Here is a 16,773-nt window from a genome sequence, read left to right as displayed (position 1 = left end):
GAACTCATCCGAGCCGAGACAGCCCTGTGAGAAGGTTACAATGTTCCCTGCTTTAAGGGGAAGAAGCCGGGCTCGGAGAGGTGCCTGGTGATGCCACTGGGACACACCGAGTAGGAGACAGGAGTGATGGGCTTTCGGGCTCCCCACCTGCCTTCTCTTCCCCTGGGCTGCTACCCAGGAGGCCCCTGCTGCCCTTCCTGGTTTATTCCCTCTAGACCAGCGGTAGCCAACAGGTGGTCCGCGAGATCCGAAAGGTTGGCGACTGCTGCTCGAGACCCTCTCCTGTCCTGTGATGATCTCACACCTGAAGGAACTGAGTCATTTATTCATTTACTCAGTCATTTATTTATTTACTCAGTTTTTATTGAGCTCCCACTGTATACCAGACACAGTGCTGGGCAGTGGAGATAGAATGGGGAACAAGGAAGGAGGGGAGAGACAAATGATTACACAAACCATTATGATTGCAAAGTGGGACAGAGGCCCCCAAAACTCAGTCAGAGTGTGTAAGCAGGAGACTGGGCCTTGTCTCAGGGTGGAGAAGGGAGGTAGGTGGTCTGGGAATGGGAGCCAGCCCTCTTTCTCGTGACCCTGTCTGCCTCCACCTTCCCATCCATCCTTCCTTATAAATGAGCCCCTAGAGGCTCAGAGAGGTGCAGTGACCTGCCCAAGGTCACACAGCTCCTTGAGATGTCAGGCCTCTGCTCCTCTCAGCACCACCCTTCCTTTTCTGGCATTGTCTAGAGAAGAGTCCCTGCTCTGCTGCATCCTGGCTATGTGGCCTCCCACAAGTCCTATCTCCTGTTGGGCCTCAGTTGCCCCAACTGTAAAATGGGGACTGTGATGCCCACTGGGTTAACCGGCACATATACTAGTAGGAAAGAGCAGTTTGATATATTAAAAAGCTTGATGCAAATATTTCTTTTTATTATTTTTTTAATCCTCTCCCAAGGACATTTTTCCATTGATTTTTAGAGAGAGTAGAAGGAAGGGGGAGAGAAAGAGAGAGAAACAGTGATGTGAGAGACATATCAATTGATTGTCTCTCCCCACACACGCCCCAAGCAGGGCTGGGGATCGAGCCTGCAACCGAAGTATGTGCCCTTGACCAGAATCCAACCCAGGATCCTTCAGCCCATGGGCTCACGCTCTATGCACTGAGCCAAACTGGCGAGGGCGCAAATATTTCATATTCATGTTTCTTAACACCCGTAATGAAGCGCTTTCAGGGATAATTTAGGGTTAAACAGTCTAGATATTCAGTGAAGCCTCTCACTCTAAAAGACAAAATTAGAAAGGCTGAAGCTCTGGGAGGTCCCCAGCTGGGGGTTGGTGGTGGGGCTGCTTCTAGGCTAGTGATGGCGAACCTTTTGAGCTCGGCGTGTCAGCATTTTGAAAAACCCTAACTTAACTCTGGTGCCGTGTCACATATAGAAATTTTTTGATATTTGCAACCATAATAAAACAAAGACTTATATTTTTGATATTTATTTTATATACTTAAATGCCATTTAACAAAGAAAAATCAACCAAAAAATGAGTTCGCGTGTCACCTCTGGCACGCATGTCATAGATTCACCATCACTGTTCTAGGCACTGAGACCTTCCCTGGGCCAGTTGATCTCTGTGTGGCCAGGCCTGAAAGTGTCATGGCCGAGCACTGGGCCTGCTGGCTGTTTCTGGGGAGAAGGGCTGCCCCCAACTTTTTTAAAAAGATAAATTGAACAATTACACAGTCTAATGGGGGAGACTAATATGTGAACATATAAATGACATTAAAATTCGGTGAGTTTTTATTTCTAGTTTTATTGAGAAATAATTGACATACATCACTGTTTAAGTTGAAGGTAGATAGATATACAGCATGTTTGACTTACCTAGATTGTGAAATGATTACCACGCAGGCTTAGCTGACATCCATCATCTCATGTAGACACAGTAGCCCCTGTTTTTTAAGGTTCCAGGTTGCAGACCTTTTGTTTGCCCTGTGGCCTCTCCAGTCCATTATGACCTTCATACACCTTTCCAGACCTGCTGAGTTGGGGAAAGGCCTGGTGAAAATAATTTGATGTCAGGGCGAGTTTGGAGAAACCCTCTAAACATCTGAAAACTGAGAATTGAAAGTCTGTTCATTCTGTCGTCAGAGAGTTATGGGCTCCTCCTGTGGCTCAGGTCCTGGCTGGGTCCTGGGGACCCGGAGATGAATGAGTCTCACTCTGTCCAGGCTGGGAACTCCCAGGGGAGACAAATCGGTTGTCCATTGGCAGGGTCTCTCGAAGATGCTTTGGGTACACAAAGTTTAGAAACTCTCCGAGAGGCCTCTACTAGGCTCATGCCAGGTGAGCACAAGACCGAAGGGCCTTACTGGTAGGGAAACCACCCATGAAAAGGCAGGGCAGAGTGAAAGTGTGAAGTGGGTACTCCCCATGCATAAGGGGGTGGTGTGGCTGGGTGTTCCCTTCTGGGGAAGGGAGAGGGGCTGGATGGGGTGGTCTAGCCTGCTGAACCCAGATGCCCTGCTGAGTGGTTGGTATTGATTCACTTTGGGGAACCAGCCTAAAACCACAAGTTCTTATTTAATTCTTCCAGGTGCCCTTAAAGGTAAGGACTGTTTAGTTGTTTTGACAACTGGCTCAGGAAGAAAAACAAAGCCCAGCCCTCACTCAAACACACTTGTAGGAGAATCACAGGCTCAGCCAGAGGTCCCAGGAGGAAACCCCCTCTAATGAGATGTCTAACCTAGTTTTGCTGACTCACGTGGTTTTAGAGCATATAAAGTACCTTGGGAGGGGACAGCAGTGGCAGCGGACTGGCTGCGTGTTTGACACAAAACACCAATTGAGCTGTTTATTTGGTATTTTCCCGGCTGTACAGAACAGTTTGTGTCTGCCTTTCTCAGCACTGGGAGAAGCTGAGAAAAGGGGTATAGTTAGTGTTTACTAACTGCATGACAAGAAAGGTGGCTGATCTTTTCCTGTTCAGGGCCACACTGTTTCTCCTGAGAGCAAATCTAATCCTCCATTGAGGCACTTCCTTGTGCCTTCCCTTGTGTAATGTGAGGTGCCCCATTTCAATGATGATGCAACTGAGGCCCCAGGGGGAATTGACATTCCTGAGATCACTACTTCTTAAGCAGGCAAATGGCAGAGTTAGGTTCCAACTAAAATCTTTTATGGTGACACAGCAGAGGCAAAAGTGGAACTAGGCAAAGAGTACTTGGGGAACAGAGTCTCGAGGGGTGTGGGAGGTGCCTGTTGGGGAATTCAGAGAACAAAGCTGGAGAGGCCAGTAGGATCCCTCCTCTCCAGTGACAATATTGGGCAGGAATTATTTAGAACTCGGCCATCTGGGCATCAGTAGGAACTGATTGAACAAATAAATAGATGAGTCAATTAAAAAGGACAGATTTCTCAACTAATTATAGTTGTGGCCTAAATTCCAGGTATCCTTGCCCTCAAGCAGCAAAAGGAGGCTCCCAGATCGCTGGCTATCCATAGGATGAGTAAACTGACCGAGTCCTGGTTGGGCCACTTTACCGGAGTGTCAGGGTAAGGGAAAGAAAGCTCCGGGGAGGTGTGGAGGTAGGGGTGTTCTCAGGGCTGAGCGGGAGTGAGGTGGACCGGGGCAGTTACACTTCCAAACATGGCCTGGGCTTGGAGACAGAACCGTTGGATTCCACCCCTCCCTGCATCAATTATTTGAGATTAGCCACATAGCTGCTTAATTGCTCTGGGCAGGCTGAACTTAATAGTTAAAAGCTCTTCCTGGCCTGAGAGGCCAGTATTAGTCATCCCAGCAGGTATACATAATTAAATGGGAAGATCTTTGTGGAGCACTTAGGACAAAGCCTCAGCTAAGTGGATGTTTGGGTGGCTGCGTTCTGTGGTGGAGACTGGCTGCAGCCCAGTCCTTGAAGATGGGGAAATACCTGTGATCTGGGTCCATCATGAGACGTGAATTCTAACCCAACTGGTTGATTTGCACAATGACACCCCTGCCAGCCTCAGGTGAATAGGGGGACTTTCTGGAATAAAAGCCAGGCGACGTCCCAGAGCCCAGTGCAGTGGCTGAGAAACCAGGACTCTGGAGCCCTTGTCTCTTCCTGGCTGTACACCTTTGGTCAAGTCACTCAACCTCTTTGAACCTCATAGGGTAAGATCCGTCATCTCATGGAGTCATTGGTAAGGACTGGGCAAACCACTGCACCCAAATGCCAGACACTGAGCCCGGCACACATGTGTGCTTAACCCAGGGAGCTGGCATTTCTCTCTGTAACTGGCCGTGTATTTGGAAGATTTTCCATTCATTTAAGGCATTCCAAGTGTGCCTTATATCCTATCAGATTCTGAAAGTACTATGAAGTCTCATTACCTTGGACTAATTATAGGAGAAGAGTGAGCAGCCATAATCAGTAATTTAAAAAAATAAAAATATTTAGCATGATTAAAAAAAATTACTACTTGCTAGAATTATACCGAGTACCCATCGAAGTGCCAGGCACACAATGTTAGCTGCAATTATTGTTTCCAGGGTTTAAGAACAGCTGGAAAAGAACCAATGGTTGCTATAACAACAGCAGTCCAGGTCCTCCTCATTTGCTGCCTCCTGAGCGGAGGCCCACCCCCTGCCCTAGGGTACCCTGTGATGCAGATGTGACCACAGGAGGAAGATTTGAGGATTGCAGCTGAGGAATGAGCTACTCGTTCAGCTGGGAGAGGGGCAGGGAATGACTTCCTGGAGAAGTTGGCATTTGAAGATGAGAAGAGCAGGGATGTGCATTCCTGGGCCTGCCGGGAACCGCCTGTGGAAATGCACTGAGCCGTGAAAGCCCACAACCTCCAGGCAACCGTGTATAGAGACAGTGAGTTCTGTGATTAGGAACCATCTCTCTGGCTTTAGTTCTGCTTAGGGACATTCCCAGTCAGCAGCATGTTTCTGGAGAAGGCAGTCTCTGGGCACCTGGGCTTTGATGGAAGGGGCATTGTGACCTCATGAGCAGATATGCTGAGGCCCAGAGCCCAGGTGCTGGGCATCTTCTGCACCCTCACAGGCCTCTGATGCACCCGAGTCTGCCTGGTGGGAGAGGGAGCAGGGGACAAACAGGGGAGCCCTCTGAGTTCTGACCCGAGTGGTCCTGCTGGGGGCCTGGTGGGAACAAGGTCTTTCTCAGAGGCGTCCAGCTTGGAGCAGGTCCTGGCTCCCCGTGCTGGAAAGTGCTTGCCCAGGTTGCCCACCCCAGACCACCAGGGGGACCCTCTGTCTGTTCAAATCCTTCCTTGATGGAGCCTCTCAGCCTCTGCACTGACTGACGATGGGTCACTGGGAAACCAGGAAGGGCATTCCCTTGGGGTCAAGGACCTCCGTGGGATTTGGGACTGTAATTTCCCTGGGCCTGGAAAAGATCTCCCCAATAAGTAAGGTGTTGAGCTGGTCCTAAGCATCCAAAGTCAGAGCAGGCTGGAAAGGGAACTGGACATGCGGAGTCCAGAGTTGAAACATTGGAAACTCTTATACCTAGGCCTCAGTTCCCCCACCTGCAAAATCGGCGCATTATTGGCATTGAATTTCATGAACTAGTGCACGAACTAGTACACATTCAAAACACAAATCTGGGTTGAGGAGTGGAATGGCCTACCCTGGGGCTGGTAAACTTTTTATTTTACCAAATTTTAAAAAGATACAATCTGCTCTCACTATAATGTTGTGAAAGAAATGACATCTTTAGTACCCCGCCCCCCCCACCCCCACCCCGGCCCAGGCAGTCTCCTCCCCCTCCCCGCTAGGCCTTGACTCAATGCCCTTGGCTTTCTCCTTGCACTTGCAGCTGGTGAAGGCTCACCCAGGTTGACAGAGGCCTGGCACACTGGACAGCCATGGGAGGAAGCTCTAGAATGCTCTGAGAGCAACCACAATGATCACTGCTGTCTTGCCTTCCTACTAGTAGGCACTTCTCTGAGATTTGCTCCAGTGTGAATAGGTGGTCACCCTCATGCATAGCATCTCAATATGCACCTGTCTGTGCCTGGCTGTGTGCTGAGGGGTTTACTTGCGTTAGTTCATGTGATCACCCCTCTGCCCTGGGAGGCTGGTCTACTATCAGCTGCATTTTCTGCTGAGGAAACTGAGGCATAGTAAGCAGGCTCCCTAGGTCACACAGCAGAGCCAGGTTTGATCCCTAGCAGCCTGACTAGAGCTTCCTGGCAAGACCCTTCCCCTTGCAGGCTTCAGTCTCCTTATCTGTGAACTCTGGGCATGGGGTCCTGGGCTGCTGTGTCATTCAGTGATGGCTTGGTGAGGGGTCTCAGGCACTCAGCGGCCTCTGAGGTTTTGAGGCTGCCAGGAGTAGTTGAGGGGTCACAGTCTGATTTCTGCAGCTGTAGCCATCATGGGGGGCACCTTCCTCTCCTGAAGGTTTTCTTCACAGCTGCCCAGAGTGACCAGTGGGAAGGAAGGAGGGAGGGAGGCTCATTGGCTGCTCTGCTCCAAGTAGCTTATCTGCAGTTGTCCCTACAGGTTGGCGAGGCCGCTGTGCAGTCCCCTTTCCCAGCAGTGTTCACAGCAAAGCCTTTGTTTGCTCTCAAGTCCAGGCCCTAGTCCCTGAAACTTCCACCTCCCCAGCTTGGCAGGTGCCACAGCCCTGAGGGCTAGAACGGTCCCAATACCTTGTATGGGAGCTGCAGGCCTGGTCTAGCTGCCTGCCCCTCTTCCTGCCCTCTGTCCTGCCATGGGCAGCTACCTGAGATGCTATTCCAACTACACCCCAAGGCTAGGTAGAGGAGGTGACAGGAGGTTCCCACATTCATGCTCAGATCTCCAGGAAGCCACTAGCTCATGGCACCCACATTGCCCTCAGTCAGCAATATACTGGGGGACGGGGGGAAGAGGAGGAACCCCAGGGTTTCCAAATCCTTGCCACTGAGGAAGGGGAGAGGAAGTTAGAATAGAAGGGAAAGGGGAATGGGGAGGAGACGGGGGTGAGTGTTAGGGTGACGGCCTCATTGCAGAGATGGCTGACCTGCATTGGAGCCCTGGTCCTGGCTATGTGAGGTGACCTGTAAAGTGCCCAGTGGGCCTGGTGGTGCCCAGCATGGCCTTGCCTAGGAGTCCAGGCTGCCACTGCTCTAGGGAGAGTATATGAATTTGGCCATCAGCTTGGTATCTGACACTTTATCCAGGTGTTGTTCTAAGTGGTCTACACATATTAACTCATTTAACCCCCATGACCCTCAGAGATATTACTATTCCTATCCTGTATTTGAGGAAACTGAGGCACAAATTTATTTAAGGAGTACATTTTCTTCTGCCGGACTGGTTGCCTTCAAGAGAGAGGGCTGTGTGTGTGTGTGTGTGTGTGTGTGTGTGTGTGTGTGTGTTGCTGGATCTCCTGGTCACCTGGCCTAAAGCACAGCCCACAGGGGCAGGCCTGGCCTTGGTCAAGCAGTGATCACTGGCAGAGCTGGGCCTCACCGGGGCCTCCTGGGGCCTCCTGGGGCCTCCTGGGGCCTTTCCTATGGTTGGGTAGCTGGCACTTTAGGGACAGGTGTCTCTCCTTCTGGGAAGACCATACCTGCCGCCTCTACTTTAGGGAAAAAGTGACCCCCCCTCCGTAGGGGTGACAGCCAGGGGCGTCCCCAAGTCCCAGGCGATATAACTTGTGCCTTGTTCCTGTCTTTGGAGACGCTGCCTGAGTCAGCTAGACTCCGGGCCTCGCCAGACTTTGGAGCCAGGCCCAGGCTTCCTCCGCTCCCCACTGGGTTGGGGGTCTGTGGGTCTGTGATGCATGGATCCCACATACTCCACTCAGCTCTCTGCCCCAGAGTCCCAGGCAGTCCACCTGACAGCCATTTTTACTTGACCAAGCAGATAAAGGGAGTGTTGGCCTTGGCCTGGGTTCATATTCTGGCTCTGCCACTCACTGGGTAACCTTGGGCCAGGTCCTATCACCTCTTTGAGCCTTAGTTCCCTTGTCGGTAAACTGGGGACAAAAGTGCCCACCACAGCGGAACCGTCAGGAGCAGTGGCGATAGGGCATAGGAGAGCCCATGTGCCAATGGTTCGTGGGAGGGGCTCAGGACCTCCTGGGCTGAGGAAGTGAAACCGAGCAGGGCCCAGTCCCCAGCTGCTCAGAGCCCGGCAGGGGAGACTGTCCACGTGTAACATGTGCACACGCACGCACATACGCACACATATGCGCACGCATGCACACACGCACATGTATTCGCGTTATCCATCACCAAGTCCTCTGTATAGGTTGCTTTTATGTTTTACCAAGCGTCGCCCAGTTCGTTAGCATCCCCATTCCCAACCTCACCTGATTCTAAGATTCCCTGGGAGTCTGGGGGTTGGTTTTACAGCTTTTAAGTAAAATTCAGATTTCGTAGGTTTGGGGTGGGCCAGGCACCTGTCATTTTGGCCAGAGTCCCAGGTGATGCCAATGTTCAGGCACATGTGAGGATTTTGGTCATTCACCCACTCTGCCCAAGAACCCAGGAACTTCAGCAAAGGACGGTTTTACAGATGAAGAAACGGAGGTTTCCCAAGGAGAACTTTGAATTTGTCATACCGTTCTCAGCAAAAGCCCAGCAGTGGCAATAGGGCATAGGAGGACCAGTGGCACATGGAAACTTGAGGGAGATGGGGCTGTCCGGGCCGCCCTGGAGGGTATTCTGCACGTGTGGGAAACCATAGCTGAGAAATGCCTGTCCTCCCTCAAGCTCACCCGACGCTGGTGTGGGCTGTAATGTGAGTTTTATACCCTTTGGAGGGAACTCAGATGCATGCTGGAACACATTCCACTCTCTAGCGGAGAGCACATAGGGCCCATCCTTCGTCTGTGGACCTCCCTGCCTTTGTCCTCAACGCCTGCCATTGCTGTTATCCTGGTCGAGGAGCCCGCACAGCTAAAAGGTAGAAGATATTTACTCCTATATTGAGTGTCCCCAGAGTCCTGAGCCCTAAATGTTCTGTTTGACCAATATTCACAGAGCCAGGCTCTGGGCAACAGAAGAGCAAACAGATAGTGACATGATGGGCTGATGAGTGTGGCGTGGCCCATGGAGCCCAAACATGTCACGGCCTTTGCCCTGGGTATTTATTGCTTTGAGTTACTTGGGGAACAGTGTGCCCGGCTAAGGGAACAGCATGAGCGAAGGTGTGGTTTAGCAGTCCCTGGAGTCTTGGGTGGGCTCCAGATGGCGGAGGACACATGAAACTTGACTTCCAGATAAGTGACCAGTCGTCCAGACTAAAGCACCTTCGCTCTGAAACGGGCACTGGCGGCAGACTTTGTGGGTCCATCACCTTGGGTTTTGCTGACTCCCAGGCTGTTTCATTCTGCAGGCACCGAACTGCCCTTGAGCTAAATTTCTAGGTTAGGGTGAGGTAAGGGTGGAGCTAGGAAGTTAGACAAAGTCCTTCCTCACTGAGCAGAGACAGGTTTAAAAGAGGAACGACGAGAACGAATGGGGAACTTGTTTACAAAAACTTACTGAGCTGGGAGTTTTCACGGCCATCGGTGTGGTATTATGCCCGCCTTACAAAGCGTACACGGAGCCCTAGAGGTGACTTGCCCAAGGCCCTACGGCAAAGAGTGGCCCTGGCCGGTTTCCATGGAGCTGTGAGCCCCACAGAGCTCTGCTGTAGCGTTGGCTGGGAGTGGCTGGGCAGGGAGTGGGCACTGGGCCACTGGCGTGCCATTAGCTGGCCTTGCCACCCAGGGCCTGTCTCTCTCCAGTTTCTATACAGCGAGGGAGGGGCTGCTCTCTGTTTGCTTTCACAGCCAGTGAGAGGAGGTGGTGTTAGGGTTCTTACAGCTCAAAAGGGGAAGTTTGAGGAAATGAAAACCAAGCCTTTCTTTTTTCTCAAATCTCTTTTTGTGGCCTCCAGAAATAATCCTGGGTTCTGCAGAGCCCGCTTCAGGATCATGGCTAACCCCCCCCCCCCCCCACCCCCACAACCCTCACTTCCGGCAAAACCAGGCTGGGGCCCCCGGGTGGTGGGGAAGCTGACGGGGAGAAGAGTGGCAGGCTTGTGGCTGGTGAGTCAGTGCCTGGAGGCTGTTGCCTGCTGACTCACCGCCTGGTGCCTGAAAACAGGCCCCCAAGCGCCCAGCAGACATCATGGCGGCCCTTCTCGTCCACCTAATCCTCTCCTTTGGCTAAGCGGTGGTGATGGCGGCGGCGCCCGGCGTGTGCTGGAAATCTAAGTGGCGTTTGGGGTCTGAACCCCATCAGACAGGGTCCGAGAGGCCTGCCTGTTCCCGGACCCCTGCCTTCCTGTGGCGCGGGCCCGGCTGAGGGGCCCAGCCAGGCGGTGTCATGAGACTTCCTCCTTGAAGCCTCTCTCATTCCCTCTTGACTCAGACCCGTGCTCCGGTCCTTATGAACTGGCAGAATAATTTGTTACTTTGACAAGACAAGCCCCTCCCCTGTCTCTGGACATTAGCACCTCGAGGGCATGCAGGTGACCCTGTGCCCCCTGCAGGGGCCGGCTGTGCAGTAGGTGCTCGGTCAGCGTGGGACAGTCAGTCGGGCGATTCCTCCTGACCAGCTCTCGGTGAGTAAGGGCCTGCTCAGTGCAGGGAACGGACTTGTCTGAGATCCAATGGCGTCAAAGGCTGACCCTGTTCTTCCCTCACCTGTGGAGGGGTGAGGGGGTCTAGACACGATGCTCAGGAACGTTTTCTTCTCTGTGTCCCTGGTGTTGTGGCCCTGGGCTAAGGGGAGGGGGTTCCACTGCCCATCCTTGGCTGGTGCCTCTTTGCAGTCACCTTCAGCCCATCCCAAGGGGCTCGGCTCACAGGGAAGAGGCTGGACAGCCCTGGGTTACCCGGGACTGTCAAGTCCCCACTCGAAACTGCTTACAGGGAGAAGCCCACCATGAGCCTTCAAATCCCCTGTTACTCCGGGAGGGTTGGCCAGGTGGTCAGGGACAGGTAGGGGCTTTTAGCTGAATGTGCCAAGCCTTCAGTGGGGCAGAGCAAGGCTTTCAGGGGCTGCCCACCCTTCGAATAAATCTAGGTCCTAACCCTAGCCTCCAGACTCTGTCTCCTCTCCAGGTCACCCATGCCCTGCCCCCTCTTTTTCTCTGTTCCCACACTGGCCTTCTCTGTTCCTTTACCAAGCCCAGTGTGGCCCTTTGCACACGCTGTTCCCTGCTCTGAGAACACCATTCCCCCTGATGTTTGCAGATCTCGGCTTCAATATGGTTAAAAGCACAGACCCTGAAGCCGATAGTCTGGGTGCGAATGAATCCCAGTGTGTGACTTGTGGGCACGTGGCTCACCTCTCTGGGCCTCAGTCTTTCGTCCAGGCTTCTAAGAGGAATAAATGAGTTGGTGCCTGAATGGGCTAAGCATGGGGCCTGCCCAGAGCCAGTCCTCAGTGGCTGCCGTTTATGAAATGTCACCCCCTCACAGGGGCCTCTCTGGCACACCCTTCCCTTCCCCGCCCCGCCCCCCCCCCCCCTTGCCCCATCACCTACACCTCATCCCGCTTGGTTGTCGTCTACGTGCTGGTCCTGTCGTAACTCATGTTTGTGCTTAGTGTCCGTCTCTCCTTCTGGAATGTCAGCTCCTCAGGGCTCATGTCCACACCCCCAGTTCCTAGAGCCGTGCCTGGCACCTAGGGTAGACTGTCAGTAAATGTTTATCCAGCATGCACTGCTTGCTGAAGCCCCCTCACTCTGTTCTTTTCCCTGGATATCCGAGATGAAAAGGGGAAGTACCTGCCCTGCATGACCCAACGGAACTGAAATAGGCCCAGCTTTCTGACTCCTAGCCCACTTTCCTTTCCCGAGCCCATGACTTGCTTGGCTGGTGCCTGGGTCACCTCTGTTTTGGGCATGATTGTGCCCACCTCACCTTCGCCTGGGGTCGGGGGAGGTGCCCAACCACACTGCTCAGGCCCCTCTGCCCTTCTCTAGGCCCAGCTCTGTGGGGGAGGGGAGGACCTTCTCAGCCCCGCCCCCCTCCCCCTGCAGTTTGCACGTCCTCTGTTTCATCTCTGCTGCCTGCCTGTGGTCTCTGGGCTTTGGGTCAAGGCCTGCCATCTGCAAGGAGATAAGAAAAATATTTGAACCCAGTCCTCAAACCTTTTACCTGTAAATGGTTTTGTGTGGGGATGAGGACAAAGGTGGCTGAAGTACACTGGACTCACATCCTGCCCTGCTCCCTAACGGCGTTGTCCCAGAGGCCAGTTCTTTGCAAAATTTGTCTATATCTGCCCACATTTTCCTTTGCAAGCCTCAGACCAAGAAGTATGACCTGCTCTGGTGGGCCCTTGTGTAGAGCTCACACTTGCCCCCAGGATGGTGTGGAGTCAGAATTTGGGAGCAAATCCCGGCCCACCGCCTCGTGGCTGTGTGACCTGGGCCAGACCCACCCCTTCTCAGAGTTTCCACTTCCTGATCCGTGAAAGGGGAGGCTTCGTGTGGCTTGGGGAGAAGTAAATGTTTCTGAAGCTGAAGGCTGAGCCCGAGCCAGGCAGGTGCTCTCAACGGAGGTGGGGAGGGGGTCTCTGAGGGTGACCTGAACTTTTATGGGGTGGGAGGTTGCAGTTCGATTAGGGGAGGGGAGGACCTTGCCCACAGACACTGAACCCAGGTGGAGAACAAGCCCTGTCCCCAGAGATGTCATGCTGAAAACAATTCCCCAAACAATTCACTTTCACTAGGACCAGAATGTTGTCACTCATTGTTTCGGCTTTGTTCCGGGCAAAACAATGCCAGGCTTCCTGGATGACCTCACTGGGGCGAGCCATCGGGCCTATGAGGCTGGGCTGATCAGATTGTCCTTTGCTGTTGCCGCCTTGGGTGACCCGGGGCAATGATATGACCAAAGAGAGCAAACTGTGTTTCTATTTGGCCCACACAGTGTCTTAGGAATTGGAAAGTTTGTATGCCCACACACCTCCGATTTCAACCTCTCTTGAGAAATCGGAGGAGCTGGCCCCGGTGGGTCCCAATCCCAGTAACTGGAGCTGAGAAGAGCGACCTGTGGCTGGGCTCCCTCTTGCTGCAGTCCCTGCTCTTCCCTGTGGCCTCCCCACTGGACTCCTGTCCTTTGCCTGCCAGGCCCCTGGAGGTCTTTGAGCTTAGAAGCCTTGAGCTTATCACACCTGAGTTAGCCCGAGTTAAGAATAAATAATACAAGATAAACAGATACAGATCACGTGGCTCGATCAAATTTTTAAATTGTTTAGAGATGTACCTTTATAAGAAAAGACAAAAACACACACTTTAATTTCTCCTTTTCAAAAACAGCTATCCTCGGTAGAAGGTGAAATAGTGCTGTTAACACAATTCAGGGTGCTTAATTGTTACATGTTTTGTTGGCTGGGATGGTATGTGGCAGATGGTATTACTCATTGACCCCAGCCCTCCTCGCTGAGCCTGTCCATTGCCTGGAATCTGTGGAGACAGTGCTCACAGGAGCCCCTTCAAATCCAGGAGAGAAATGTGAGAGACCCTGTTCACTAGAGGAAGCATCGGTCCATAGCACTGTCCATTCTGCCTTAGTCCATGGGTTTCATCAGCCCTCCCAGCTCATCCCTGTGGCCTGGGCACTGACTGCTCCCCAGGTCCCCAGGTCCCCAGACCCTGCCCCGTCTCTGCCATGTGTTCCCTCATTTCCCTGTTTGCCCTTGCCTACTTCCCTAACTTGTCAGCCCAATCTAGTGGCTTGAGGTTGGCTTAAAGGCACCAGGCCTGATTTCACGTTGTGACTTTGCTAAAGCCAAGGGGTTGCATGGACACTGGAAGCCACAATAGACCTGGGAGCCATTTGAAGCTCCGGGGTCTTTTACTTGCTGTGTGACCCTGGGCAGGTGACTTCACCTCTCTGCACCTCATCATCAAGACAGAGAGGGTAGCAGCCCCATTGAGGGACTAAGAAAATGCTTGCAAAGCCTTGGCACAGTGCTGAGTAAATGTGTGCAGTCGGTGGCCAATAAATGCAGCCTCTTTCTGTTCCCTTTTCTTTTTTAAGCACTCAGAACACCATGTCTGCCACGTGGTATAATAAAGTCCCAATGTGGTCAGCTGTTTTCTTCAGTAATAGCTAATATTTATTAATCACTTCGTATGTACCAGTACCTATGCTGAAAATTTTATAGGCATCATCCTATTTAATCCCTGAGAGGTGAGTTTTATTTTCACCCTCTTCTTTTTTGAATCAGGGAGGAAACTGAGGCACAGGGAAGGTTGTCACTTGCCCCAGGTCACACAGCATAGTCATGACCTCAGTGAGCCCAGAACACTGGCTCTGGTGTGGATAGGGAGGCTGAAAAGGAGGGCAGATAAGGGGACAGATAAGCAGTGTGCTTCCTTCTAGAGCCCAACAGGCAGGGGGCTACTCAGGCCTCGGGTTTTCCCACTTGTAAAATGAGTCTGTCATCCAGGTGTCCTCTTTCCCCAGTTCTGGGGTGCTGGGAGCTGCTTGCCTAACCCCCAGAGGTTTGCTGAGAAATAGCAACTGTTCATTTGGTCTTAGAGGCCAGCCACGTGGTAGGCCCTTTTGGAGTGTGTGTGAGTGGGGCGGGAGAGGGGGGGGGCGGGGGAGTAATCCAAAGAGGAAACAGAAAAAGTACCTGTCCTCTTATTTAAAACCCATGGTAGAAGCTCCTGAGTGGTTAAATCAGTGACAGTGATAGATGTAAGTCATTGTTCTGGGGAGCTGTTCACTCGAGAAGGTTCAGGCTCTGCAGGGGGGCTTTTCCCAAATCCTTGGATTCAGGTGGCAGATGCCGGAGCAGACGGCCACGGCCGCATCTGCAACTCAATTCAAGGCCCAGGTAGCTGGCCCGTGGCACCTGGGGCCAGAGGGGTTGGGAGGGCACTGGAGGCAGGCAGGACGTCCAGTCCCCAGCCCTGCTCTGCGCTCCCTCGGTACCTCTGCCTCAGTGTCCCCATCTGCAAATAGTGCAGAGGCCTCCTCCTCTCTGAGCTTTGCTCCAGACCAAGGTGGGGATTCTGGCTTGAATCCCCTTCCCTGTTTGAGCCTCCGCTTCCCCATCTATGAAATCAAAAGCCCCTCTACACTAAAGGGTCTTTGAAGAGAGAATAGAAAACTGTTTTCAGTCAGCTCAACACAGAGTAAGTCCCTGTAGTTTTCAATCAGGGGGAGCCAAGGAACCTCTTCTAAATCCAGTGTCACTGCCACCAGGTTGAATCAGTCCAAATACATGCCAACGCTGGCCAGGTGATCCTCATATCAGCCTAAGGGCACAGCCAGTTCTGGCTGCAGCCCCTGGAACAGAGACAAGGAGCTTTCGGCTGGGTGAGGAGGGAGCCTTCATCTTGGAGCCTCTGTATCAGAGCCCGCTCTAATTGCCTATAGCTGTAATAATCAAAGAGGAAGCTCTTAAAATGGGGAATTATGTATCACCTTAGCTACAAAATAGCCATGGGCCTGGCGCCAATGAAAATAGCTCTCGCCACCAGCCAGCACGGCAGAGCCTGCTGGGACACCTGTGGAGGGAGCCCGTTCCTACCTGCTGAGTCACGGGGTGGGCTGGGGGGTGATGGAGAATTAGTGGACTTCACTGAGTGTCAGCTGAGACCAGGCTGGGCTGGCAGAGGGACAGCAGAAGCAGAGCCAAGAATTTGGGCTCGTGATGATCACTGTCACAACTAGTTTTATGACCTTGGGAGTGTCACTTGGCCTCTCTGAGCTTTGCTGATTTCACCCTGAGTAGGACTGACCCCAAGGTCAGGTTGGACCTGATAATAATTATAGCAGTACTAACAACAGTAATACTAGCAGCTACTATTTAAGGAGGCCTTGCCACATGCCATGGACTGCTGTAAGCACTTTCTGTGCACCTCTCTTATTCAGTCCTCACAGCATCCCCGAGAGGTGAGTACTGTTACCCCCACTTTACAGATAAGGACACTGAGGACCGGAGAGGTTGAAAAACTTGCCTGAGGTCACCCAGACAAGAAGTGACTGTCAGCTTCTAGGCCAGAGCTCCCGCTTTGATTCCTGCAGGGGCCAGGCTATCACTAGAGGGCCTGGAGCATCCATGCAAGGGGTCAGCCTGAGGGGGATGAACTAAAGATGTTCTGTGGGGCGAGTGTCCCCAGGAGAAGGGGCCTGAACTGGGAGCCCCAGTAGACCTTGGGGAGGAGCTGGTGTTTCCTTGGAGGAATGGTGGAGGGTTGGGTGGGAGGGCATTGTGATCTGAGCGTACTTCACAAGTTGCCTTTAGCTGCAGTGTTGAGAATAGATTGGGGGGGGAGGGGGGCAGATTATCATCAGGCAGGCCTGTGAGGAGGCTGACTTCCATGCCCTACAAGGACTATTGGGGCCTGGAGCATGGTGGTTGCCATGGTGATGGAGAGAAGTAGGTGGATGCCAAGAATGTATGAGAGGCAGAATCAACCATCTTGCTGCTGTGGGCTTTCTATAGGCACCAGGCTGGTCAGACACCTCAGAGGGGCTTGGAATGAGCCCCATGAAAGGTGTTTGGCTGTCTGCACCTGGGTGTGTCCTGCTGCAGGCATGAGTGAGCATTGGGTGAAGTCATGGCGGATGGCTTGGCCTGAGGGAGCCAGAGGCAGGGCTGTTGGCCTTGTGTTCTCGAAGGGCAGGTGATTGCAGCAGCCACAGGTGGGACAGGTGATGGTGAAGGAGGAACACATCTCGGGATGCACCCTGGGAATGAGCATCAGGGAAGCCACCACCACACCAGGCACATGACAGGCCCCAGCTCTGCCCCATTGAGGCCCTACCCCCATCCAGGCTCACCCATGGGGGTTGGAAAGATACGGTCCTGA

General features: G+C 52.8%; 1 protein-coding gene across 5 annotated transcripts in view; it reads left to right on the top strand.

Moving 5' to 3' along the window:
• The window catches only part of SLC6A6 (solute carrier family 6 member 6), a 77,084-nt gene that overhangs the window by 20,487 nt on the left and 39,824 nt on the right, over positions 1-16,773 (top strand). Inside the window, exon 1 of one of the 5 annotated variants that reach the window (XM_036332309.1) lies at positions 10,477-10,554. The exons of the other annotated variants lie outside the window; for them this stretch is intronic. The gene's annotated coding sequence lies outside the window, so the exon portion shown is untranslated. Of the gene's footprint in view, positions 1-10,476; positions 10,555-16,773 lie in introns of those variants that run through there. 5 annotated transcript variants of the gene reach the window in all.

Source organism: Myotis myotis, unplaced genomic scaffold (genome assembly GCF_014108235.1).
Source record: "Myotis myotis isolate mMyoMyo1 unplaced genomic scaffold, mMyoMyo1.p scaffold_m19_p_13, whole genome shotgun sequence".
NCBI lineage: Eukaryota > Metazoa > Chordata > Mammalia > Chiroptera > Vespertilionidae > Myotis > Myotis myotis.
The sequence above is the reverse complement of the archived record's forward strand: the minus strand, read 5'-3'. Positions and strand labels throughout refer to the sequence as shown.